Source organism: Balaenoptera ricei, chromosome 1, assembly GCF_028023285.1.
Source record: "Balaenoptera ricei isolate mBalRic1 chromosome 1, mBalRic1.hap2, whole genome shotgun sequence".
NCBI classification, from domain to species: Eukaryota; Metazoa; Chordata; class Mammalia; order Artiodactyla; family Balaenopteridae; genus Balaenoptera; species Balaenoptera ricei.
This window is the reverse complement of record NC_082639.1, coordinates 180,871,648-180,897,711: the sequence shown is the minus strand read 5'-3', so window position 1 is coordinate 180,897,711 and position 26,064 is coordinate 180,871,648. Positions and strand designations below refer to the sequence as shown.

Here is a 26,064-nt window from a genome sequence, read left to right as displayed (position 1 = left end):
TAAGCAGTAGGAAAGAATAGCTTTAATTACTGCAGGTTTGCATATGTAATGGCAGAAAATTGAAAACAAACCAACAAAATAAACTTTTCATATTTTTAGAATTTTCTATGGAAATATGGCAGCTAAATTATTCGCCATATTTTTGGAAAAGAATGCAATTAAGGTGGAAGGATCTGAGAATTTGAGAGGAGAAAGCAGGAGATAGTTGATAAGTTTAATAAGACTGTTGGAATGTGTGGAGATTATAGGTAATACCGCGGCGTAAATTCATAGAAGTTGCAAAAATTTCTTAATTAGCACTGAATAGGTCAATGATGAAGGTAGTTTTAGTCATGGTTTTGTTTTGTTAGTTCTTTACAATAGTAAGCAGTGGGTAAATTGAGATAACTGTTTAGGTGAACTAATGACTGCTGTGTTGTACTGTAAATTCTAAACTGGTTATTTTCTTTTATTCCTCTAAATTCTAAAGTAATACTTTTTCATCAGGGCTAATTACTCATAACCTTGCATTTTTAATTTTTCGGTTGAAAGCTATTTTACATAGGGTAAACATGTACATATATTGATTTCCACTGTGATGAGTTTCAACATATTCATTCAATTGTGTAAACCATACTGCTATCAAAATATAGAAAATGCCTATTGGCCTTGAAAGGCCCTTCATGGAACTTCTCTTTCCATCTCCTCCACAGGAGACTTCTACTGTGTGCATTTCTATCAAAATAGATTGGTTTGGCGGTGCTCCAGTGTTTCATAAAAATGGAATCTTACAGAATGTACTCATTTGTATTTGCTTCTTTCACTCCTTATGATGACTAGGATATTCATCCACATTACTTCATTGATCAGTAGTTTGTTTATATTCCTAAGTGGTACTACATTATAGGATTATACCACAATTTGTTTATCCATTCTTCGTTAGTTGACATTAGGGTAGTTTCCAATTACTGGCTATTACATGTAAAAATGCTGCAAATATACTTGTGCCTGCCTTTGGATTTCTCTTTTCATTTTTCTTGTGTAAATACTTAGGAGTGGAACTGCTAGGTCATAAAATTATTTTTAATTAAAGAAGGTGCCGCCAAAGTTTTTTTTCCAAAGTGATTGTACTATTTTAAGCTTCTGTCAGCAATGTATGGAGAGTTCCTGTTGTTCCACATTCTTATCAGACACGTGTATTTGTTGTCACTGTTTTTACCATTTTATTTGGGTTTTTGTCTTTCTTCTATTTTTGATTTACAGGATATCTGAATATCTTCATTTATTTTGGAAAGAAGTCCTTGTGTGTATATACATATACATATATATGTATAATATATACTAATATCATATAATAATAATAATTTATTTTGGAAAGAAACACTTGTGTATATATATATACACGCATACAATAATAGTAGTAGTAGTAATAATAATAATAATAATTATTATTATACTTCTAAGGCTTCCATAACAAAATACCACAGACTGGGTGGCTTAAACAACAGAAATTTGTCTCTCAAAATTCTGGAGGCTAGAAGGCCAAGTTCAAGGGGTCAGCAGTTTTGGTTTCTCCTTAGACCACTCTCCTTGCCCCCACCTTATCTCTACGTTCTCACATCGACTTTTCTCTAAGTACACACATCCCTCTCTCTCTCTCTTCTTATAAACATCCAGTCATATTGAATTAGGGCCTCACCCTTATATCCTTCTTTAACCTTTATTAACTCTTTAAAACCCCATCTCCAAATATATCAAATTGGGGGCTTACAGCTTCAACATATAAATTTTGGAAAGACAATCCAATATATACATAATGGCCTGATTGTGTGTGTGTGTACACACACACACACATATAAATAAATAAATATATGTGTGTGTGTGTGTGTGTCTGTGTGTGTGTGTATATATATATATATATATATAAATATTTCCCCATCTTGGTCTGTCAATTCATTTTCTTAAAAGTATCTTTCGATGGGCAGAAGATTTTAATTTTGAAGGAATCCAATTTGTGCTTTTTAAAAAATTGTATATTTTCTGGGTTCAATGTAAGAAATATTTGTCAAAAAAAAAAAAAAAAGAAATATTTGTCCACTTGGGACTTCCCTGGTGGTGCACTGGTTAAGAATCCACCTGCCAATGCAGGGGACCGGGTTCGATCCCTGGTCCAGGAAGATCCCACATGGCACGGAGCAACTAAGCCCGTGCGCCACAGCTACTGAGCCTGCACTCTAGAGCCGGTGAGCCACAAGTACCGAGCCCGTGTGCTGCAACTACTGAAGCCTGCATGCCTAGAGCCTGTGCTCCACAACAAGAGAAGCCACTGCAATGAGAAGCCTGCGTACCACAATGAAGAGTAGCCCCCGCTCGCCACAACTAGAGAGAAAAGCCCACGTGCAGGAAGACCCAACACAGCCAAAAAACAAAAAACAAAACATACAATTGCTCAAAAAAATAAAATAAAATAAAACTTTGTCCACTCAAAATCTGAGAAAATATTCTCCCATGTTTTCTTCTAGGAACTTTATATTTGTGTTTATATTTATCTCACTGATTCATCTCAAATTAATTTTTGATGTATGGAGAGAGATAAGTGACAAATTTCAACTTTTTTATATGTTTATAAGTTGTTCCAGCCATTTGTTTCAAAGACTTTCCATTTTCCTTTAGTTTTCTTTGAGGAGATTTTAAAAAATATTATTGACAATTTAAGTGTCTGTTCATATAAATATCTTCTGTACTTTTCTATCCTCATGTTCATACCACACTCTTTTGGTTAATGTGAAAATAGAGTAACTCACAATCAATTAGTGTATGTCTTTTTAATTGACTCTTCTTTTTAATGATCATTTGGCTATCCAATATTTTTTAAATGTAAGACATACTTTATTATTTATTTTAAAATTAATTTTATTTTAATATAATCTAAACACATACCATTTAGAAAACACCAAGGAAAATTTATGTACAGAAGTTGATGCTATTGCATTTGGATAAAGTTGACGAGTTCCTGCTACTCACTTAGCCCAGGAAATACCACCAAGGAAACCTAATATATTGGAATAGATGCTGTGGAGTTTGGCCCCCAGTTTGATAGCTCTCAGAGTTAACCTGAAGTTGTCAATGATTAGAACTAGCTGTGAAATTTCATTGGTTCCCCTGAAACTGTTTAGATTCCTTACACATATTCTATCTACTTTTTAAGCAGACTGTCATCTCCTAGGTCCAAATCTTCTGGAATAGTCTGCAGTGCTAATCTTGCAAACAAAATATCAATCCCTAAGCTATCAAAACACAGTTTGATAACTGGCACAAATGCCTCAACAGCTCCTAAATCTTTCACTTCTTCCTGTAATTTCAATTTATAGAACGAGGTGAAAAAGTCACTTCAATCAATCTCTCTTGGTGCAACACAAATCAATAATGGCAACTTTTGTATATATTCCTAATCTGTAAGATCCAAGTGTAAAAAAAGTTTCCTCCAACATTTTCAATCACAGATTGTGGAAGATTCTTGTTTTCACGGATTTCTTGTATTCACTCTTTTACCAGGTTACATTTTCCAAAGTTAAAGTCTTGCATTGTTGTTCCTGTTACTCTTCAAAAACCCCAAAGGGCTTTGGAATCTCAATTAGCTTCTGTGTAAGTTTGAAGTCAGTCTCCTTTTGGGTCCACTAAACTGATAGCACAGAATGCTGTAGTGCTTCTGTAGTGGCTGTGTTTGTTCTGATTCCTGCGTTGTTACTGGAAATGACATCACCTCCTGCGCAGGCACCACCCAGTCACTTGCCCAGTACAACAGTTGTCACCGAGGACCTGGACACGATCCACTGAGCTAAAAAGGAGGGAGGGGGTTCTGCCTCGCCCTGAGTTCAACTGCTTAAATATAAGATATATTTTAAATGCATCTTGTCAATTTCTGCAAAACGACTGCCAGACTTTGGAGGTGAATATTTTGGGAAAAAGGACATCTTACAAATTTGAGTCTTCCTATTTATGAAGATTGATCCATCTTTTCATTTGTCTTTTTTTTTTTTTCCCTTTCAGTGGTTTTGGGAGGTTTTAAACATAGAGTTCCTACAACTTTTGATACATTTAAACCCAAGTATTCTATTTCCTGATCTTGTTTTAATGGTAAATGCTTTTTTATTATTATTCTAGAACAAGAAATTTTGTAGTTATATAAAAATAAAATAGACTGTATATTCACCTCATATGCAAAAATTTTAATACAATAATTTCTCAGTTTTTGTAGGGTTTTTTTGTTTATAACTTAGAATTTTCTATAATCCTATCACTGCAAATAGAAATAGTTTTACTTTTACTTTCTAATTCTTATCAAATTCTTTATTTTTTCATTACATAAAGTCTCCAGTCTTAAGAGGTAGGAACAGACATTCTACCTTGTTCTCAGTTTTAAGTTAAAAATATAGAGTCCCTGAAAATGAGAAGTTATCTTATGTGAGGTTTTTTTTTCTTAGTTGCTGATTATCTGATTGAGGGGTTCACTTCTATTCTAATTTTTATTTTTTAGCTTAAATGTGTGTTTAATTCTGTTAAAGATTTTTTATTCAAATATTGAGATGTGTTGTTTTTCTCCTTCATTCTGTTAATGTAGTGAATTATATTAATTGACTTTTTAATATGAGACGAACTTTTCCTTCTTTTTAAAAATTAATTTATTGTAGTCTATTTCACACATATAATTTACTCATTTCATGTGTACAAATCAATGATGTTTTAGTAAATGTATCAAGTTGTGCAACCATTACCATAAATAAATTTTAAAACATTTCATCATTCTAATAAGATTCTTCACACACATTTTCTGTTAAACCTCTGCCCTATCCCAGACAATCACTAATCTACTTCTCTGTTTCTATAGATTTTCATTTCCTACACATTTCATATAAAAAAGTAATACAGAGCCTGCTGAGCTGCCAGGCTGATCCGCGCCCCTCCAAAGCCCCCTCCAGGTAGCATGGGTCCTTGGGGGCAGAACAGGAGAGGCAGGCAGGAGGGGCCCTCCAGGAGGAGCAGGTGAGGAGTGGAGGGTGACTGCCCCGCCCACTCCAGCAATGGCAGCCCGCTGAGCTCCCAGGCTGGTGCCCTGCCCTCCAAGACCCCTCCCTCCCACCCCAGCCACATTGGTCCTGGGGGCATAGGAGGGAGGACGGGGAGATCAGGAGAAGCAGGTGGGAGGAGCCCTCCCAGACGTCAGGAGGAGCAGGAGAGGAGAAGAGGGCCTTTGCTCTACCCACCCGAGCCCAGGAGACCTGCTGGGCTCCCAGGTGAGGTCCTCTGTCCTCTGAGACAAGGGGTGGGGGGCACGCCTGGGCCCCTTCTGTTCCTTGAGCCTAAGCCCCACCTCCCACAGCCCCCAGGGCTTTTCCAGACGTGTGGGTCCTGAGCATAGTCCCCGCTCACCACCGAAATCTCACACTTGCTTAGGCCCCGCCCTCCACAGCCAAGAACTTCCTCCCACTTTTTCTTTTTCTTTTTTTTTTTTCTTTTCCCTCCTCCTCTTTTTTACTATTGTGGTACTGATGTACCTTCTGGTTGTTGATTCATCTATATTTTAATTTTTATATTCTTTCTAACATGTCTGTTAGTTTCCTAGTCTAATTTTGTTTTTTACTTTGTTATTTTTCTTTTTTTTTGGCTACCCCACGCAGCTTGTGGGATTGTGGTTCATGAGCCTGGGTTTGGGCAGAAGCTCCTGCAGTGGGAGCTCCAAGTCTGAACCACTGGACTAACAGAGAACTTCAAAACCCAGGGAATATTCATCGGAATGAGGTCTCACAGAGGTCCTCATTTCAGCACCAAGACCCAGCTCTACCTAATAGCCTACAAACTCCAGTGTTGGAAGCCTCAGGCCAAACAACCAGTAAAACAGGAACACAATCCCACTCCTAAAAAAGAAAAAAAATGAGATGGCAAAAAAATATGTCACAGATGAAGCAGCAAGGTAAAAACCTAAAAGACCAAATAAATGAAGAGGAAATAGGCAATCTACCTGAAAAAGAATTCAGAGTAATGACAGTAAACATGATCCTGAATCTCAGAAAAAGAATGGAAGCATGGACTGACAAATAACAAGAAATGTTTAACAAAGATCTGGAAGTACTAAAGAACACACAAATCAGATGAACAACACAATAACTGAAATGAAAAATACACTAGAAGGAATCAATAACAGAATAACTGAGGCAGAAGAACGAATAAGTGAGTTGGAAGATGAAATGGTGGAAATAACTGCCAAGGATTGAAGACAATCTCAGAGACCTCTGGGACAACACTAAACACACCAACATTCAAATTATAGGGTTCCCAGAAGAAGAACAGAAAAAGGAATGGTCTGAGAAAATATTTGAAAAGATTATAGTTGAAAACTTCCCTATCATGGGAAAGGAAATAGTCACCCAGGTCCAGGAAGCACAGAGAGTCCCATATAGGATAAACGCAAGGAGAAACACACTAAGGCACACAGTAATCAAATTGGCAAAAATTAAAGACAAAGAAAAATTATTGAAAGAAGCAAGGGAAAAATGACAAATAACATACAAGGGAACTCCCATAAGGTTAACAGCTGATTTCTCAGCAGAAACTCTACAAGCCAGAAGGGAGTGGCATGATATACTTAAAGCGATGAAAGGGAAGAACCTACAACGAAGATTACTCTACCCGGCAAGGATCTGATTCAGATTCGATGGAGAAATCAAAAGCTTTACAGACAAGCAAAAGCTAAGAGAATTCAGCACCACCAAACCAGCTCTACAACAAATGCTAAAGGAACTTCTCTAAGTGGGAAACACAAGAGAAGAAAAGGACCTACAAAAACAAACCCAAAACAATTAAGAAAATGGTCATAGGAACATACATATCAATAATTACCTTGAACGTGAATGGATTAAATGCACCAACCAAAAGACACAAGCTTGCTGAATGGATACAAAAACAAGACCCACATATATGCTGTCTACAAGAGACCCACTTCAGACCTAGGGACACATACAGACTGAAAGTGAAGATATTCCATGCAAAAGGAAATCAAAAGAAAGCTGGAGTAGCAATACTCATATCAGATAAAATAGACTTTAAAATAAAGACCGTTACAAGAGATAAGGAGGGACACTACATAACGATCAAAGGATCAATCCAAGGAGATATAACAATTATAAATGTTTATGCACCTAACATAGGAGCACCTCAATACATAAGGCAAATGCTAACAACTGCAAAAGGAGAAATCAACAGGTACACAATAATAGTAGAGGACTTTAACACCCCATTTACATTAATGGACAAATGATCCAAATAGAAAATAAATAAGGAAACACAAGCTTGAAATGACACAATAAATGAGATTGATCTAATTGATATTTATAGAACATTCCACCCAAAAGTGGCAGAATACACTTTTTTCTCAAGTGCACACGGGACATTTTCCAGGATAGGTCACATCTTGGGTCACAAATCAAGCCTCGGATAATTTAAGAAAATGGAAATCAAATCAAGCATCATTCCTGACCACAATGCTATGAGATTGGAAGTCAATTACAGCAAAAAAACTGTAAAAAATACAAATATATGGAGGCTAAACAGTGTGCTACTAAATAACCAAGAAATCACTGAAGAATTGAAGAAGAAATTAAAAAATACGTAGAAACAAATGTCAAAGAAACATGATGACCCAAAACCTATGGGATGCAGCAAAAGCAGTTCTAAGAGGGAAGTTCATAGCAATTCAATCTCACCTCAAGAAACAAGAAAAATCTCAAATAAACAATCTAACCCTACACTTAAAACAACTAGAAAAACAAAAACAAAGAAAACCCAAAGTCAGTAGAGGGAAAGAAATCATAAAGATCAGAGCAGAAATAAATGAAATAGAAACAAAGAAAACAATAGCAAAGATCAATAAAACTAAAACCTCGTTCTCTAAGAAGATGAACAAAATTGATAAACCCTTAGCCAGATTTATCAAGAAAGAAAGGTAGAGGATGCAAATCAAAAAAATTAGAAATGAAAAAGGAGAAATCACAAGTGGCATTGCAGAAATACAAAGGATTATAAGAGACTACTACAAACAACTATATGCCAATAAAATGGACAACCATGAAGAAATGGACAAATTCTTGGAAGGTACAATTTTCCAAAACTGAACCAGGAAGAATTAGAAAATATAAACAGACCTATCACAAGTAATGAAATTGAAACGGTGATGAAAAATCTTCCAACAAACAAAAGTCCAGGAGCATGTGGCTTCACAGGCAAATTCCATCAAACATTTAGATAAGGGTTAACACCAATCCTTCTCAAACTCTTCCAAAAAATTGCAGAGGGTGGAACACTCTCAAATTCATTCTACGAAGCCACCATCACCCTGATACCAACACCAGAAAAAGGTATCATAAAAAAAAGAAAGTTATAGGCCAATATCATTGATAAACATAGATGCAAAAATCCTATACAAAATATTAGCAAACAGAATCCAACAGCACATTAAAAGGATCATACACCATGATCAGTGGGATTCATCCCAGGGATGCAAGGATTCTTCAGTATATGCAAATCAACCAATGTGACACAACACATTAACAAATTAAGGAATAAAAACCATATGATCATCTCAATAAATGCAGAAAAAGCTTTTGACAAAATTCAACACACATTTATGATAAAAAACTGTCCAGAAATTAGGCATAGAAGGAAACTACCTCAACATAATAAAGGCCATATAAGACAAACCCACTCCAAGCATCATACTCAATGGTGAAAAACTAAACGCATTTCCAATAAGATCAGGAACAGGACAAGGATGTCAACTCTCACCACTATTTCTTTTTTTTTTAATTTTTTAATTTAATTTTATTTTTTTTTTATACAACAGGTTTTTATTAGTCATCAATTTTATACACATCAGTGTATACAAGTCAATCCCAATCGCCCAATTCATCACACCACCATCCGCAGCCCCCCGCGGCTTTCCCACCTTGGTGTCCATGTGTTTGTTCTCTACATCTGTGTCTCAACTTCTGCCCTGCAAACCGGTTCACCTGTACCATTTTTCTAGGTTCCACATATATGCATAAATATACTATATTTCTTTTTCTCTTTCTGACTTACTTCACTCTGTATGACAGTCTCTAGATCCATCCACGTCTCAACAAATGACCCAATTTCGTTCCTTTTTATGGCTGAGTAATATTCCATTGTATATATGTACCACATCGTCTTTATCCATTTGTCTGTCACTGGGCATTTAGGTTGCTTCCATGACCTGGCTATTGTAAATAGTGCTGCAATGAACATTGGGGTGCATGTGTCTTTTTGAATTACAGTTTTCTCTGGGTATATGCCCAGTAGTGGGATTGCTGGATCATATGGTAATTCTATTTTTAGTTTTTTAAGGAACCTCCATACTGTTCTCCATAGTGGCTGTATCAAATTACATTCCCACCAGCAGTGCAAGAGGGTTCCCTTTTCTCCACACCCTCTCCACCATTTGTTGTTTGTAGATTTTCTGATGATGCGCATTCTAACTGGTGTGAGGTGATACCTCATTATAGTTTTGATTTGCATTTCTCTAATAATTAGTGATGTTGAGCAGCTTTTCATGTGCTTCTTGGCCATCTGTATGTCTTCTTTGGAGAAATGTCTATTTAGGTCTTCTGCCCATTTTTGGATTGGGTTGTTTGTTTTTTTAATATTGAGTTGCATGAACTGTTTATATATTTTGGAGATTAATCATTTGTCAGTTGATTCATTAGCAAATATTTTCTCCCATTCTGAGGGTTGTCTTTTCGTCTTGTTTATGGTTTCCTTTGCTGTGCAAAAGCTTTGAAGTTTCATTAGGTCCCATTTGTTTATTTTTGTTTTTATTTCCATTACTCTAGGAGGTGGATCAAAAAAGATCTTGCTGTTTTTTTATATCAAAGAGTGTTCTTCCTATGTTTTCCTTAAAAGTTTTATACTGTCCAGTCTTAAATTTAGGTCTGAAATCCATTTTGAGTTTATTTTTGTGAATGGTGTTAGGGAGTGTTCTAATTTCATTCTTTTACATGTAGCTGTCCAGTTTTCCCAGCACCACTTACTGAAGAGACTGTCTTTTCTCCATTGTATATCTTTGCCTCCTTTGTCATGGATTAGTTGACCATAGGTGCATGGGTTTATCTCTGGGCTTTCGATCTTGTTCCATTGATATATGTTTCTGTTTTTGTGCCAGCACCATATTGTCTTGATTACTGTAGCTTAGTAGTATAGTCTGAAGTAAGGGAGTCTGATTCCTCCAGCTCCGTTTATTTCCCTCAAGACTGCTTTGGCTATTCAGGGTCTTTTGTGTCTCCATACAAATTTTAAGATGATTTGTTCTAGTTCCGTAAAAAATGCCATTGGTAACTTGATAGGGATTGCATTGAATCTGTAGATTGCTTTGGGTAGTATAGTCATTTACACAGTATTGATTCTTCCAATCCAAGAACATGGTATATCTCTCCATCTGTTGGTATCATCTTTAATTTCTTTCATCAGTGTCTTATAGTTTTCTGCATACAGGTCTTTTGTCTCCCTAGGTAGGTTTATTCCTAGGTATTTTATTCTTTTTGTTGCAATGGTAAATGGGAGTGTTTCATTAATTCCTCTTTCAGATTTTTCATCATCAGTATATAGGAATGCAAGAGATTTCGGTGCATTAATTTTGTATCCTGCAACTTTACCAAATTCATTGATTGGCTCTAGTAGTTTTCTGGTGGCATTTTTGGATTCTCTATGTATAGTATTATATCATCTGCAAACAGTGACAGTTTTACTTCTTTTTTACCTATTGGGATTCTTTTTATTTCTTTTTCTTCTCTGATTGCCATGGCTAGGACTTCCAAAACTATGTTGAATAACAGTGGTGAGAGTGGACATCCTTGTCTTGTTCCTGATCTTAGAGGAAATGCTTTCAGTTTTTCACCATTGAGATTGATGTTTGCTGTGGGTTTGTTGTATATGGCCTTTATAATGTTGAGGTAGGTTCCCTCTATGCCCACTTTCTGGAGAGTTTTTATCATAAATGGGAGTTGAATTTTGTCAAAAGCTTTTTCTGCATCTATTGAGATGATCATATGGTTTTTATTCTTCAATTTGCCCTAGTTGCAGGGCAGGAATAAAGAGGTAGACCTAGAGAATGGACTTGATGACATGGGTTGGGAGGGAGAAGCTGTGGCGAAGTGAGAGTAGTATCAACATATATACACAACTGAATGTAAAATAGTTGGCTGGTGTGAAGCAACATGATAGCACATGGAGATCAACTCGATGCTTTGCGATGACTTAAAAGGGTGGGATAGGGAGGATGGAATGGAGGCTCAAGAGGCAGGGGATATGGGGACATGTGTATGCATATGGCTGATTTGCTTTGTTGTGCAACAGAAACTAACAATGTATTGTGAAGCAATTATACTCCAATAAAGATCTAGTAAAAAAAAAATAAAGTAATACAATATACAGTCACTTATGTCTGGTTTGTTTTAGCTGAGCATAATAAGGTTCAGCCACATCATAGCATGTATCTGTAGTTAATTCCTTTTTATTGTTCAATACCATCCCATTCTATGGATACCATATTTTGTCTATCCAGTCACAAAGTGAATGTCACTTAGGTTGTTTCCAATTTTTGTTATTATGAATAATGCTGCAAAGACCATCCATACGTAAGTCTCTGTGTGGAAACACATACCATTTCTCTTGAGCATACAACCCCTGGTGTGGCTGATTGCTAGGTCATATGTTAAAAAATTACGCTTACTATTCTAAGAAACTGCAAAAATGTTTTCTAAAGTGCATCATTTCACATTACCAGCAGCAATGCATGAGCATTCTCTTTTCTTCACATACTCTTCAACATATGTAGTTATCTGTCTTTTCATTCTTTTTTACATATTGCTGGAAAGAATTTGATAGCAGTTTTGTCCAGAATTTTAATTATATTTTCATAAGAGATATTGTAATTTCCTTTTGTAATATCCTTTAATATTTTCACTTCCATGATTTTCTCACTTTGTAAAATTAACACAGAAGTGTTCTTTTTTCCCTCTATTGACTAAAAAAGATTCTGTGAGAGAAGTACTTGTGATGCCACTTGGGGGCAGGAGTTTTCTATAAGTAGAGTTTTTCTTTTTTTTTTTTTTTTTCATAGCTATAGGACTATTCAGATTTTATATTATTCCTGAGGAATATTTGGTCGTGTTTATCTTTAAAGGAATTTTTCCTTTTTATTTAAGATGCCCAGTTTATTGTCATGCAACTCTTTGTGAGAGTCTCTGATACTTATTTTATTGTGTGTTATGTAGGATATCTTCTCTTTCATTCTTGATACTGATAATTTATATTTCCCCACTCTTTTCTTTGAGCACTTTAGCTAGGATTTTATTTTTGCATAACATTTTTTTCAAATAATAAAATTTGTTTCATTGATTTTTCCTGTTTCTCTTCTCTTTTCTATTCATTTGATTTCCTCTTTTACCTTTATTATGTATTAGCTTCTAAATAATTTGGGTTTAATTTGCTGTTTGTTTTCTAGCTTAAGGGGAAAACAGATAACTTATTCAAGAATTTCTTCATTTTAATGTCATTATTTAAAATTATAAATTTGCCTCTAACTCAGTTTTAACACTATCCAGCAATTTGTGACACTGTTTTTGTATTACCATTTGCTAAAAATAATATATTACTATATCATAATTTTTATTACCCATGGATATGAACTGTTTAATTTGCATATATTTGGGGTTTTCGTTCAGATATTTTTATTTATTTCTAATTTAAATGTTTTTTTTGTTTGTTTTTCAAAAATATTTATAGTATTTCAATAATTTAAAGTTTATTCAGGCTTTTTTGTGGTGGAGCATATGGTCTAAATTGGTAAATATGCCTCATGCACTTGAAACACTATACATTTTTCAGTTGTTGAAGTATAATATTGCACAGATATCAATTAAAATGGTTGTTTTTGTGGCTTTCTAAATAATTAATACCATTTTTGTTTATTTTTCAATCAATTATTGAGAGAGGACTTTAAAATCTCCATTTGAGAGTTTGTCTTTACCTTTATTTGTCACAACTTTTTTCCTTCATCTATTTTTGTGCTATTATTAAATTAATACACATCTGAATATATTAGCACTTTTCTATGTTATTAAGGTGATAAATTAACTTTTTTTTGAATCGCATGCAGTGAAGTAGCTTAAGTAGAGTGCACATTGCTTGCCATGTAAAAGGTGCTGAGTAAATCATTTTTTATTGAAGTATAAGTTGCTGTACAACTTATACAAGTTACAGGTGTACGACATAGTGATTTACAATTTTTAAAGGTTATACTCCATTCATAGTTATCATAAAATATTGATTCTATTCCCCACAATGAACAACATATTCTTGTAGTTCATCCCGCACCTAACAGTTCGTATCTCCTACTCCCTTCCCTTAACTTTTTTATTATTAAGAAAAATACATTTTTATCTCCATTAGCATTTCTTGTCTTGAGATCTGTTTTAACTAGTATCATCATAGCTTCATAACAATTTCTGCATCCATTTATTTGTGCTACTGTTGGCAGAAATTTTACTTCAACATAGGTTATAAAATTCTACAATATATATACAATGGAATATTATTCAGCTATTTAAAAGAATGAAATAACACCATTTGCAGCAACATGGATGGACCTAGAGATTGTCATACTGAGTGAAGTAAGTCAGACAGAGAAAGAAAAATATCATATTATATTGCTTTTAAGTAGAATCTAAAAATAAATGATACAAAGAACTTACAAAACAGAAACAGACTCACAGACTTAGAGAACAAACTTATGGTTACCAGGGGGGAAGGGATAGTTAGGGAGTTTGGGATTGACATGTACATACTGCTATATTTAAAATGGAAAACCAACAAGGACCTACTGTATAGCACAGGAAATTCTGTTCAATATTATGTAACAACCGAAATGGGAAAAGAATTTGAAAAAGAATAGATACATGTATATATATAATTGAATCACTTTGCTGTACACCTGAAACTATCACAACATTGTTAATCAACTATACTCCAATATAAAATAAAAAGTTAAAATAGTTTCTACAACACATTGCTATTGTTTTTTGTTTCTTTAAAGAGTCAACCATCTATTAAACTTAAAACTGGATAAAAGTATTTTACACTTATCCATTTAGTTATAATTCATATTGTTCTACATTCCTCTGTATAGATCTATGTTTCTATGTGATATAATTTGCCTTTGGTCTATAGTACTTTCTTTGTCTTCTTTCCTTCCTTCCTTCCTTCCTTCCTTCCTTTCTTTCTTCCTCCCTTTCTCCCTCTTTCTCTCTCTCGATTTTTCTTTCTTCTTTCTTTCTTTCTGCAGGCTTGCTAGTAAAAATGTTTTAAAATCGTTTATCTCAAAGTCTTTGTTTCACTTTCATTTATCAAGCATGTTTTCTCCTGATAAAGCTATACAGTCTGCCATTTTTTTTTAAAGCTTTTTTTTTTTATTTTTTTAAAGCTTTAAAGACGTCATCCTATTATCTGTTAACCTTGTGTACTGTTTCTATTTAGAAATCAGTGGAATTTTTTGGTTTTTCTTTATATGTAAATTGATTTTGGGGTTTTTTTTTTGCTTTGTGTTCTGATTGCCTTTTAAATTTCCTATTTACACTGGTTTTCACTGACTTAGGTATGATCTATCTAAGGTTGTTTTTCTTTTTGTTTGTCTTGCTTTGGGTTTGTTGTTTTGTTGATATATGAGTTAATATTATTTCATAAAATTTGAAAAATGTGTGCATTAGTTCTTCTAAAGTTTATTTCTGCTTTGATTTTTCTCTTCTTTTTTTTTTTCTTTTTTCTTTTTTTCCCCTATTCCTCTGCGCTTCAGCTTAGACAGCTTCTCTTGACCTATCTTCAAATTTTAACTAATCTTTTCTTTTGCAGTATTCAATCTGTCTTTACATTCATCTATTATGTTATATAAGATATGTTTCAGTTCTAGACTTTTTATCTATCTCTTTATATTCTTTATATTTATCAGTAGAAAATCTTCATTGTTTCCATTACATCCATTATTTACATTAAATCTTTAGACATGTTTATAATAGCATTTTCTAAGCCCTTAACTTAAAACTCCAACATAAATTTTTCTGAGTCTATATTTATTATTTATTTATTTATTTAATTCCTAGTTGTTGGTGAAATTTTATTGCTTCTTCACAACTCTTGGAACTATTTTAATTGTATTCCAGATGTTATGGATGCTGTCTTGTAAAGAATCTGAGTTTTCTTTTCTTCTCTTAAAAGTAAATTATGCTGTAAATATAATATAAATATAAATAGCTAAGAGGAGTAATATACTAACAAATGACTAAAGCAAAAAAATTTTGAATGGTTAAAAATGTCATATATACAACATTTATTAATATGTAGATACTAGCAATTAAATTACTATAGAAAGAAAAATTTAAAAAGAAAAATTGTTTTAAATGTTGAATCTGAAAGAGTATAGATTTTAACCAACTATCTGAGCAATGTATATGAGTAGATATTTCTCATCTTTTTAAGTGTTTTGTTTTTCTAACTTGATTTCAAGCTCTTTGACTGTAATATTTGCTTAGCTGTGCTTATAAACCCAAGAATATATTCCTTAATAGTAAGTCAATATGAGTTGGTATAGATCACTAAACTATAATTATTAGAGAAATATGATAGCTATGTAAGTGAATTCTTGGAATGAAATAAACAATGATGGGATTTATTTGAGCTAAAAAAGCTCACTGCACATGAAAGTTATAATTCAGCTATCCAAGAATAAGAGTCTCAGACCCTCACTAAATTATTTAGGTTCCTTGTGTCTTGTAAAATGTCTCTTTCCTCAATATTTCATAATCATTTGATGATAACTATGTATATATTGTTGACTAGGGATATTAAGAGTGTTTATGAGATTTTTTTAAAGGCAAAGCATAATGAGATAATTAGATAACTAATGGAGATATTATGAAGTTATATTTTTGACTGTATTTTGAATAAGCACTTTGAACTAAGAATCAGGACAGCTGTAGTTGGCAGTAAACTGTAGGATCCAAAAGAGGGTATCTGTCCAAGGGGTATATGTGTACATTTGTGTGTGTATTCTAATTGTATTATGTCATTTATAAAGTAAAATTCAATTGTAATGATCAAAGAATATTCAATTTAAGGATTAGTATTTAATTTATTTGAAAAGTATGTGAAAAAATGATAAAAATTACAGTTGATAGTATCTTTTATATTGATTCAGTAAAAATAAATTCAATTATGAATATTTTAAAGTCTGGATATATCTACCTACATTTTCTAGTTATTGTTTAATGGCCAGGAATTGTCCTTATCGTGTTCTATTTAGCATTTCAATTTTGGTTATCTAGCTTTCATTAGTAAAGTAAGTCCGACTTTTATTGCTTTGAAATTTCTTTTTGGAAAAAGTTACATGTGGGTATTGATTTTTCTTCATGTAAGTTCTAATTGCTTATTTCCTGCACCAGTTGATATAATTGTTTATTAATGATTTTTTGTTCCTTCTTTGTATCACTGATTAGTGATTTGTTTCTCAGATAAGTTCAAAATAACATGCCTTAAAATAAAGACCTGATTACTCAGCCATAAAAAGGAACGAAATTGGGTCATTTGTTGAGACATGGATGGATCTAGAGACTGTAATACAGAGTGAAGTAAGTCAGAAAGAGAAAAACAAATATCGTATATTAACGCATATATGTGGAACCTAGAAAAATGGTACAGATGAACTGGTTTGCAGGGCAGAAATTGAGACACAGATGTAGAGAACAAACGTATGGACACCAAGGGGGAAAACTGGTGGGGGGGTCGGGGGTGGGATGAATTGGGCGATTGGGATTGACATGTATACACAGATGTGTATAAAATTTATGACTAATAAGAACCTGCTGTATAAAGAAATAAATAAAATAAAATTCAAGAATTAAAAAAATTTTTAAAAATAAATAAAAAATAAAGACGTGAAAGTAATGTTCAGTTTTACTAAGTCTGTGTTTTTTGAAAACAAGATTTAGATGTAAATAAATGGGAAAAAAACTGGCAAATTATTACTACCTATTTACATGAAAAAAAAAATCTCTCTCTCTTTCTCCAGCCCCCCTTTCCCTTTCTTCTCCTTTCTTCTACTTTAGGCCTGACAAATATCACCATGCCCTCCTATTGGGGAAGCTAGTAAAGTAGTCTTGTTCAGGCTTCAGAGGCGGCACTAGGCCTCTCTCTGATCGGATAATGACGCTAAAGCTGGCTGCGTGCCAAACTGCTGAGCTACACCCAGGCCAGCAGGGGTGGCGAAAGTTCTCACTGTAAACCACTAGATAAGACAGAGAGTAAGTCGTGGGACTTCTCGCACCTTGAGGGTCTGGCCAGCCCCCGGGTATCAAGAACATTCCAAGACTTACAAGTTAAGACCTAGGCATTTATGACAGCAACCAGAGCTGCAAACTTGCACATAGGCTGATTGTTATCAGCCTGCGGCCTGGTGCTAAAAGCTGGGCTCCTTCGAGTGGCAAACGTAAATCTCACCTGTGGGATGGACGCACCACCCGGGACCTTCCCAACTGGGACTCCAGATTGATGTTCAAGGGACTTCCCAGCACTGCTTGGATCTGGATGTAGGTGCTTCCCCAATTCGGTGATGTATAAACCTCTGTCTTTACTATTCTTTCTTAGTTAGTTATACTATTCTTTTCTTTATTACTATACTGTAATATTTGTTAATTCAATAAACTCTCTCTAAATTCTTGTTTAACTGAGTGTAGAGTGGTTACTTTGCCAGCGAATGCTACGAACCTTGAAACTGAAAGTAAGGCTTTCGGCAAAACACCTCCACAAGGTGGAAGGCTACCGTACCCATATAGTGGAAATATTCTTACAACACGTCCTTGCTTCTCCTCCTCTGTGAATCAGAAAAGTTCTATGATCTGAGTTTACTAGATACGTAGAGAAATTCTAGATATGTAGAATTACTTTCTACATTCATTTCAAAACCTAACTTTCAAAATTATTATCTCACACCAACAAATAATAATTTGACTTTCAAAACACAACAGTAAGCTAGTAAGTCTAGTCACTAGTATACCCTTTCTTGAAGCACCAACTATTTGATACAGTGAAGGAAAGCTCCAGAACTAAATGACTTAGAGTGGATAAACACAAAAATTTGAGGAAACATTTTCAAAATAATTATAACTATTGTACACAAAGAAACATATAATCAAATTAATATATCACCATAAATACCATATAAGTGTACATTTCAATGTGATGTTTATGTATTCAAGCTATCTTCCTTTGATAATTATTGAACTGATAGGTATGGGCTAGAGTCTGCTGAAGCTCCTTTTAAATTCACTTCAGTTTAGGTATTTTTCTTTTGATGATTAAGTCCTTTAGTTGTGTTTCCTAAATGTTGACAGGTTTTTGTCTCATATTTCTAAAATAGTCCTAAAATCTACTATCAACACACATCTAGATAATATAACTTAACAAAATTGGCAAAAGACAGAAAAAACTTTCTGTGTGGTCCTAAAACCATTATTACTAACAATTTTTAAAGAATGGTATCCATATATATTTTACAGTCAATGAACATTAGTTAAATTATTATTAGGCTGAATAAAAATATTACATACTGCATGATTCCTTTTATATAGTATTACATTCTCAAAGTGACAAAACCATACTGATGGACGTTGATCAGTGGTTGCCAGTGGTTAGTTTGGAGAGAAAGTGTGACTGTAAAGGGACAGCACAAGGGAGCTTTGTAGTGATGGGAACTGTTCTCTGTCCTGATTATGGTGTCAGTTACACAAATCTGTACATGTGTTAAGTTCTATGGAACTGTACAGCATAAATATGTATCTATGATGTAGAACAATTTAAATAAATAAATAATTAGTAGAGTAAAATGTCTTTGTTACATTTACTTTCATTTAGGTCATTCATTTTTATGTCAAGAAACAGAAACATAAAAATAATTTAAAAATCAGTGAAAGAAGAAAAATATAAAATAGGTGGAATCATAACAGAAAGATTATTGAGGCAAATATAATTATTGAAAATTTATGAAGTGTCACACAATTTGCTAGATGTTCAATATTAAGGTGCTTGTGTGTGTGTGTTGGTGTACACAGAGATCATTAAACCTAATCAATCTGTAGCTTTGGCATTTTTCAATTTAAATATAACAAGCTTGAGATGAAGAGCAGTTTTAAGTTTAGCAAATTCTGATTTGCTTAAAAGATCCATGCAAGGTTTGACTATTGGCATACATCACACCTGATTTGAGCCTGCTTTTATTTCTAGATACTGCAACTATTCCCTCTATATGTAACAAATCTGTAGCTATTGCTAGCTTATTTCAAAACCTCAAAGGAACAATCACATCTTATCCGTGGCAACAGTAACTTGGAAACACACCATTCAACAGGTAAAACACAGACGAGCAGCATCAACATCATTAGGGGATTTGTTAAAAATTCAGAACCTCAGGCCTCAGCTCAGACATGTTAAATCAGAATCTATATTTAGACAGATAGCCAGTGGTTTCTCTGCATAATAAAGTTAGAGAATATGGACCTAGGTTAACCTGTAGTTCTATAAATTTGGCAACCAAATAATAACTGATTGTCATGGCTCTACCTGCAAAATGGACTTGTTTCTCTCCATTACATGACGAAACTTTGTTTGAGAAACTGTCATCATGTCCTACTTGATCTAATTCAATTAAAACTATTTAGTGATACCATTTCCACTTACCTTCTCTTCAAACATTTCTCTGTCAAGCAGCCAGAGTGATCTTTTCTAAAAAGAAAAGGTCATGCTATTCTGATTAAAATATTTCAAAAATCCCCACACATTTCTGTTCTAGTCATCTACTTCTGCATAACAAATCATCCAACAACATAGTGGTATAAAACAACCACCATTTTATTACAAAGATTCTTGGTTCAGAAATTCAAAAAGCACATAGCATAAATACTTCTTAAATTCTTTATGATATCTGGGCTTTCATTCCGGGTGACTGAAAGAGCTACTGGTGTTCTGCATGGTTGGAAACTAGGATGACCGGGTCTGTAGCATCCATTTTTGTGGTATTTTCCTCACACACATATCTAGTGCCTGAGCAAGGATGGTGGAAGGACTGGACAGCAGGATGGTGTCAGGGTACACAAACTTGTGACACAGTAACTAAGAGCTGCAAGAGCAAATGTTCCCAGTGGCCAAGACAGATACTGCACAACTATTTATGACCTAGTTATGGAAGTCTCATAGAGTCACTTCCACTATATTGGTAAGAGGAGTCACAAGTCTGGCCATATTTAACAGGAGTGGCCGTAAATCCTACTTCAACATTAGAGGAGTGTCAAAGGACATCTATAAAGTTTTAAAACGATCACAGTACACCTTCTGGACAAAAATTTTTTATAGTCTTCCCAAATGAAAAATGCACTTGCCTTTCCCCAGACCTCAAATAGTTGTACTCCTGTTTTAAGTAATATTATCATTAAGTGAAATCCAGAATAAAAGGGAATGAAATGTATAAGCTTGCTTTCTGCAAAAAGAAGCATGGAGAATTTTAATCTTACAAAATGTCTTCTTTTAGTCCAAGCTGATAAAATTCTTATAAGAATGTTTTGGGTCTCTTATGTATCGGTTAGACTCCATCAGACACACGTCACTCATACAAATCTTTTAAGATACTCCCTTCTCCATCTTGATCTCCTTTGAAGCTTCTCTGCAACACAACCCTTAAGATTTGCTGAAGCTCTCTTGTTTAGTGAAGTGGATTTAAAAATCATGACAAGATTCATAGAAGACCTTTTGTCTATTTAAAAATATTTTTGAGACATCATCTTAAATCTTTACAAGGTCTTAAAAAGAGTTTTATTTATTGTGCATTCAATCTTTACCCTGAGAACACGTTTTCCTAATAATAACCTCGATTTTCCATTTACCCTGCGACCAATAAAACACTAAGATCTACCAGTAATATTTCTTAAATAAGCTAAAGTGGAATTTCTGATAGAAATATCATGGATAAAACTGTCTACACAGAAAACCTAAAATGTAAATTTTTGCATGATATCAAAAGCTATTTGAATATAACCTAGGCCTTATAAAATATAAGAGGCATACATAAACAACATATAATACATACGCATATAGAATTTAAAAGGTAGTAAATTTAAGAAACTACATGAGGGCTTATACTAACTTAGAAAGGGAGTCACTGCATGTATAACTTGGATATAAAGGCTGACTGAACAACATGAAATACCTGAGGAAAATTTACAATATCAACACTATGCCAAAAATTCCCTAGTGATTTCATTTCTTGTTTCAGACACAAATTGGACCCAAAATTAGCATATTCTGATTTCTCCATTTCTGTGTTTTTATTTTTTATTCATTTACTTTTTAAAATACCTTTATTGGAGTATAATTGCTTTACAATGGTGTGTTAGTTTCTGCTTTATAACAAAGTGAATGAGCTATAGTACACATATATCCCCATATCTCTACCCTCTTGCATATCCCTCCCTCCCACCCTCCCACCCTCCTAATCTCACCCATCTAGGTGGTCACAAAGCACTGAGCTGATCTCCAGTGCCATGCGGCTGCTTCCCACTAGCTATCTATTTTACATTTGGTAGTGTATATATGTCCATGCCACTCTCTCACTTCATCCCAGTTTACCCTTCCCTCCCTGTGTCCTCAAGTCCATTCTATACGTCTGCATCCTTAATTCCTGTCCTGCCCATAGGTGTGTCAGAACTTTTTTTTTTTTTAATTCCATATATATGTGTCAGCATATGGTATTGTTTTTCTCTTTCTGACTTACTTCACTCTGTATGACAGACTCTAGGTCCATTCACTTCACTACAAATAACTCAATTTCGTTTCTTTTTATGGCTGAGTAATATTGCCTTGTATATATGTGCCACATCTTCTTTAACCATTCACCTGTCAATGGACACTTAGGTTGCTTCCATGTCCTGGCTATTATAAATAGTGCTGCAATGAACACTGTGGTACATGATTCTTTTTGAATTATGGTTTTCTCAGGGTATATGCCCAGTACTGGGATTCCTGGGTCATATGGTAGTTCTATTTTTAGTTTTTTAAGGAACCTCCACACTGTTCTCCATAGGGACTGTATCAATTTACATTCCCACCACAGTTCAAGAGGTTTCCCCTTTCTCCACACCCTCTCCAGCATTTATTGTCTGTAGATTTCTTGATGATGGCCATTTCTGCCTGGTGTGAGGTGATACCTCATTGCAGTTTTGATTTGCATTACTCTAATAACTAGTGATGCTGAGCATCTTTTCATGTGTTTGTTGGCTATCTGTATATCTTCTTTGGAGAAATGTCTATTTAGGTCTTCTGCCCATTTTTGGATTGGGTTGTTTGTTTTTTTGATATTGACCTGCATGAACTGCATGTATATTTTGGAGATTAATCCTTTGTCAGTTGCTTCGTTTGCAAATATTTTCTCCCATTCTGAGGGTTGTCTTTTCGTCTTGTTTATGGTTTCCTTTGCTGTACAAAAGCTTTTAAGTTTCATTACATCCCATTTGTTTATTTTTGTTTTTTTTTTCCATTTCTCTAGGAGGTGGGTCAGAAAGGATCTTGCTGGGATTTATGCCATAGGGTGTTCTGCCAATGTTTTCCTCTAAGAGTTTTATAGTGTCTGGCCTTACATTTAAGTCTTTAATCCATTTTGAGTTTATTTTTGTGTATGGTGTTAGGGAGTGTTCTAATTTCATTCTTTTACATGTAGCTAACTAGTTTTCCCAGCACCACTTATTGAAGACACTATCTTTTCTCCATTGTATATTCTTGCCTCCACTAGCAAAGATAAGGTACTCATATATGCGTGAGTTTATCTCTGGCCTTTCTATCCTGTTCCATTGATCTATATTTCCGTTTTTGTGCCAGCACCATATTGTCTTGATTACTGTAGCTTTGTAGTATAGTCTACTGAAGTATAGACCGTAGTATATACTGTAGTATAGTCTCTCTGAAGTCAGGGAGCCTGATTCCTCCAGCTCCATTTTTCATTCTCAAGATTGCTTTGGCTATTCAGGGTCTTTCGTGTTTCCACACAAATTGTGAAATTTTTTGTTCTAGTTCTGTGAAAAATGCCATTGGTAGTTTCATAGGGATTGCACTGAATCTGTAGAATGCTTTAGATAGTATAGTCATTTTCACAATATTGATTTTTCCAATCGAAGAACATGGTATATCTCTCCATTTGTTGGTATCATCTTTAATTTCTTCCATCAGTGTCTTATAGTTTTCTGCAAACAGGTTTTGTCTCCTTAGGTAGGTTTGCACCTAGGTATTTTATTATTTTTGTTGCAATGGTAATAGGGGGTGTTTCCTTAATTTCTCTTTCAGATTTTTCATCATTAGTGTATTGGAATGCAAGAGATTTCTGTGCATTAATTTTGTATCCTGCTACTTTACCAGATTCATTGATTAGCTCTAATAGTTTTCTGGTAGCATCTTTAGATGCTATGTATAGTATCATGTCATCTGCAAACAGTGACAGTTTTACTTCTTCTTTTCCGCTTTGGATTTCTTTTATTTCTTTCACATCTCTGATTGGTGTGGCTAAAACTTCCAAAACTCTGGTGAATAATAGTGGTGAGACTGGGCAACCTTGTCTTATTCCTGATTTAAGTGGAAGTGGTTTCAGTTTTTCACCATTGAGAACGATGTTGGCTGTGGTTTGCCATCTATGGCCTTTATTATGTTGAGGTAAGTTCCCTCTATGCCTACTTTGTGGACAGTTTTTATCATAAATGGGTGTTGAATTTTGTCAAAAGCTTTTTCTACATCTATTGAGATGATCATATGGTTTTTCTCCTTCAATTTGTTAATATGCTGTATCACATTGATTGATTTGCATATATTAAAGAATCCTTGCATTCCTGGGATAAACCCCACTTGAGCATGGTGTATGATCATTTTAATGTGCTGCAGGATTCTTTTTGCTAGTATTTTGTAGAGGATTTTTGCATCTATGTTCATCAGTGATATTGGCCTGTAGTTTTCTTTTTTTGTGACATCTTTGTCTGGTTCTGGTATCAGGGTGATGGTGGCCTCGTAGCATGAGTTTGGGAGTGTTCCTCCCTCTGCTCTATTTTGGAAGAATTTGAGAAGGATAGGTGTTAGCTCTTCTCAAAATGTTTCATAGAATTCACCTGTGAATCCAACTGGTCCTGAGCTTTTGTTTGTTGGAAGATTTTTAATCACAGTTTCAATTCCAGTGCCTGTGATTGGTCTGTTTATATTTTCTATTTCTTTGTGGTTCAGTCTCGGAAGATTGTGCTTTTCTAAGAATTTGTCCATTTCTTACAGATTGTCCATTTTATTGGCATAGTTGCTTGTAGTAATCTCTCATGACCCTTTGTATTTCTGCAGTGTCAGTTGTTACTTCTCCTTTTTCATTTCTAATTCTATTGAATTGAGTTTTCCTCCTTGTTTTCTTGATGAGTCTGGCTAAGGGTTTATCAATTTTGTTTATCTTCTCAAAGAACCAGCTTTTAGTTTTATTGATCTTTGCTATTGTTTCCTTCATTTCTTTTTCATTTATTTCTGATCTGATATTTATGATTTCTTTCATTCTGCTAACTTTGGGTTTTTTTTGTTCTTCTTTCTCTAATTGCTTTAGGTGTAAGGTTAGGTTGTTTATTTGAGATTTTTCTTGTTTCTTGAGCTAGGATTGTATTGCTATAAACTTCCCTCTTAGGACTGCTTTTGCTGCATCCCATAGGTTTTCGGCCATCGTGTTTTCATTGTCATTTGTTTCTAGGTATTTTTTGATTTTCTCTTTGATTTTTTCAGTGATGTCTTGGTAATTTAGTATCGTATTGTTTAGCCGCCATGTGTTTGTATTTTTCACAGTTTTTTCCCTGTAATTGATATCTAGTCTCATAGCATTATGGTCAGAAGAGATAGTTGATATGATTTCAATTTTCTTAAATTTACCAAGGCTTGTTTTGTGACCCAAGATATGATCTATCCTGGAGATTGTTCCATGAGCTCTTGAGAAGAATGTTTATTCTGTTGCTTTTGGATGGAATGTGCTATGAATATCAATTTAGTCCATCTTGTTTAATGTGTCATTTAAAGCTTGTGTTTCCTTATTTATTTTCATTTTGGATGACCTATCCATTGGTGGGAGTGGGGTGTTAAAGTCCCCTAGTATGACTGTGTTACTGTCAATTTCCCCTTTTATGTCTGTTAGCATTTGCCTTATGTATTGAGGTGCTCCTATGTCAGGTGCATAAATATTTATAATTGTTATATGTTCTTCTTGGATTGATCCCTTCACCATTATGTAGTGTCCTTCTTTGTCTCTTGTAATAGTCTTTGTTTAAAAGTCTATTTTGTCTGATATGAGAATTGCTACTCCAGCTTTCTTTTGATTTCCATTTGCATGGAATATCTTTTTCCATCCCCTCCTTTCAGTCTGTATGTGTCCCTAGGTCTGAAGTGCGTCTGTTGTAGACAGCATATATACGGGTCTTGTTTTTTTATCCATTCAGCTGGTCTATGTCTTTTGGTTGAAGCATTTAATCCACTTACATTTAAGGTAGTTATCAATATGTATGTTCCTTATACCATTTTCTTAATTGTTTTGGGTTTGTTATTGTAGGTCTTTTCCTTCTCTTGTTTCCCGCCTAGAGAAGTTCCATTAGCATTTGTTGTAAAGCTGGTTTGGTGGTGCTGAATTCTCTTAACTTTTGTTTGTCTGTAAAGGTTTTAATTTCTCTGTCTAATCTGAATGAGATCCTTGCTGGGTAAAGTAATCTTGGTTGTACGTTTTTCCGTTTCATCACTTTAAATATGTCCTGCCACTCCCTTCTGGCTTGCAGAGTTTCTGCTGAAAGATCAGCTGTTAATCTTATGGGGATTCCCTTGTATGTTATTTGTTGTTTTTCCCTTGTTACTTTTAATATTTTTTCTGTGTATTTAATT

General features: G+C 34.4%; 1 pseudogene; it reads right to left on the bottom strand.

The window, feature by feature from the left end:
* Positions 1-2,897: 2,897 nt before the first annotated feature.
* Positions 2,898-3,739, bottom strand: LOC132354100 (poly(A) polymerase alpha-like; annotated as a pseudogene).
* Positions 3,740-26,064: the final 22,325 nt, after the last annotated feature.